The following is a 3,170-nucleotide window of genomic DNA, read 5'->3' as shown; positions in this document are numbered from 1 at the left end:
GGATAAAATGTTGTCTCCAAAAACTATTCACACCTCATGAAGCCCCATTAAAGATACAACCAATAACATTTCATTTCCAAAAGATGGAGATACTCTCAATCTTATCTTTTATCATATTCACTTCTTGAATCAAAAGAACATCAAATTGTTTATGATTCAAAATAATATTTTTAAGATTATCCTTCTTACAATGGGCATTTCATCCCCTAATTTCTTGTCTACTGGCAGACATCATTTTTAGACTTCTTACCTAATTCATACTTCTTGCCATCAAAGTTAGCATCAAATGTTTCTAAAGAGAATTTATTTAAAAATTTGATAGAGGTTATAGGATGATGGGTTGCAATGAGCTCTGCTAGGGTTTGTATAGTCTACGTCTGATCCCTTTCTGCATTATTGCCTATCATTATGCATTTAGTGTAGGATTTTATTTTAGCTTATAATGGCCTTGGCCCTCTTTGGCTTAGCAATTACTACTGGTGTTGGAGTTGGTGTTGTATGCGATAATGGCCTTGCCAAGCAAACACCCATGCAAATATGTGTGGAAGGTATTTCATGAGGTAATTTCTCTCTCGACTTGGTTCTAAATATTTTTGCTTTTGAATTTGCTTGCCAATGGCTAGAAACCCAAAACTTTATTGGGTATTTTATGGGTTGCACTCCATCTAAAAGAACACTATATGAATGAGTATCCAAACCCTAGTTTCCTCAGGGGATTCATCTTGAAGGGATTCAAAACCTCACCAAGGGTTTTTTTCTTGTTTCATTTTGGTAACCCCTCCTAGGTTGAGAGTATTTTTAGCCATGGGTCGTGGACAGTTCGATCATCTTGTCTTGTTTTCTAGAGATGGTCTCAAGACTTCTATGTTTTGGATGACTGCAAACTTAGGGTTCCATTTTCGGTAGAGTTCCTTGGGTTACCCATCTCTTGCTGATTGTTTCTCACTGAAATTGCCCAAACTATGAGCAAAGTCATTTGTGTGTAACCAAAATTTTTTTTTAATGCCCATCCTTAGCGAAGGATCTATGTTGAGCTTGACCTTTCTAGGGTCCTTAAGGAGTCTATGGAAATTTAGATTATTGCTACCCGCTTTTCTCAAAAGGTTCTTTACTTGAATCTCCCGAATACTTGTTTTCCCTATCAATCTATGAGTCACAAGATCAAGGATTGTCCTCTTCTTAAGAACAATCACTCTCCAGTATAGGAACTCAAGTCGGCTCTGGCTACTAAAAAAGATGAGTGGACAACGATTATCAAGAAAGGAAAGGGCACTGCTAAGCCAAAACCTGTTTCTCAAGAACCTAGCCAACCCAGTTCTAGTATGGCTCCTCTTGTGCCTTTGGCACCAAAGGCTCCTATGGGTGGGCCACCGCCTCCCATTTCAAACCCTACATAATAGTGGATAGCTAAGCTGGAGGTATGAGCTACTTGGATTTAGGCACCTCAAGTAGCTTCTATGATTTCTTCTTCATCTCCTCATTGCTCACACAGCCTTGAAGGCAATAAGCAAAGAGCCATCACTTTGGGTGACTCTTCATTTGAACCCTTCACTTTCTTGCATAATAGCTTTTCCTCACTTGAGGACAAGAAGAATATGCAAGTTGGTTTATTATGAATTATCTCTCATGGAATGTGCAGGGGCTAACAGACCTCCCTAGAAAGTGATACCAAGTGTAGGCTTGTCAATATTAATGTTCTATGTTTGCAAGAAGTTAAAGTCTCTAGGTTTTTTCTCAACTTAGCTTGCCATGTGATATGCCCGGATGGTGTTAGTTTTGCTTCCCAATATGAAGTTGGCCGAGGTGGTGTAGTTACTCTACCCTCTCCTCATCTTTCTCCTTTTTTTATTTCTCATGGTTCTGACCCCATGCAGAAAGTAGTTTGGATTTTGTTGTCTTTTCAAAATCATTTTTTAGGCATTGTCAACATCTATGCTTCTAATGATGCGATTGAGCACTCACACTTGTGGAGGTGGCTAGTTGATTCTTTTCCACCTACCACCTAGTTATTCTATGGAGATTTAATAAGGTTGAGATTGTTGTTGGTAAAGTGGGCCTTCTACCTTTTTGATGGTTAGCTGGTGAGTGAGAAGCCTAGTTTTACATGCAGAACAAGTTGGATCTTTTTTATCCCAATGATCATAGCCACCAAACTGATGGTGTTTGGTACACATGGTCAAACTTTTGAGAGGGAGCTGATAAGGTCCTTAAATGGTTGGACCATGCTATGATTTCTACTCAGTCCTTTTTTTCTTTTTCTAACACAAGTTTTCTACCTATCACTCTGTTCCCTAACATGACTCTTTCACCATTTTCCCATCCACTTCTCCATTACCTTGCATTTTTCCCCTCATAATTTTGAAACTCAATTTTACCTTTATACTTCTGTGCTATCCCATTCACCCACAACCAAAGATATTTTATAAACTTGGAACCTTGAACCTAGGCCCCATTGATCCTCTAGTTGGATCTTGTGGTGGAATGATACCATCACCTATACTACAAGGTTTCTTTGCATTTATGGGAGGCAATTGGCTACGTACTGCAAGAGATCCTATCAGGCCACTATTAAAGATCTTCATATGGCCACTACATTTCTTTCCATGAATCCATTTGATACGAGTCTCCAAATTTGGCTTGCCAACTGTTGCCACCAGAAACTAGTTGCAGGCAATTATGCTACCCGGGGAGCTCAAACCAAAGCCCACCTTCACTAGCTAGAGGTTGGTGATCAAGCTTCTAAGGAATTTTTTAATGCATTGAGGGCACGCCACTTTGTGGTGGGGATCAAGCACATTCGGGAGGGTTAGCATACCTTATGTGAGCATCTTTATATTCTTCAGGCCTTTGTTGCCACTATGAAAAAGTTTTCATAGCTTAGGGTTCCTCAACGGCTAGGGACAAAGCCTTTTAGGTTTGTTTCACTATCACACCTAAAAAACTCACTCTAGAAAAATATGCATTCTATGAGTACAAGCTCACTCTAGAGGACCTCAAGGAAGCTATCTTCTCCATGGCAAATGATAAAACCCTTGGTTGTGACGACTTCCCTTGTGAATTTTACAAAGCATTTTGGGATGAGATTGGTCCAAATCTGCACAAGGTTTATATCGAAGCATACAATTCCCATTCTATAGGTAATCTTATTAGTAAAGAGAATATTAAGTTCA

This window comes from Cupressus sempervirens, chromosome 5 (assembly GCF_028749045.1).
Source record: "Cupressus sempervirens isolate cs-2001-9-10 chromosome 5, ASM2874904v1, whole genome shotgun sequence".
Lineage (NCBI taxonomy): Eukaryota > Viridiplantae > Streptophyta > Pinopsida > Cupressales > Cupressaceae > Cupressus > Cupressus sempervirens.
The sequence above is the reverse complement of the archived record's forward strand: the minus strand, read 5'-3'. Positions refer to the sequence as shown.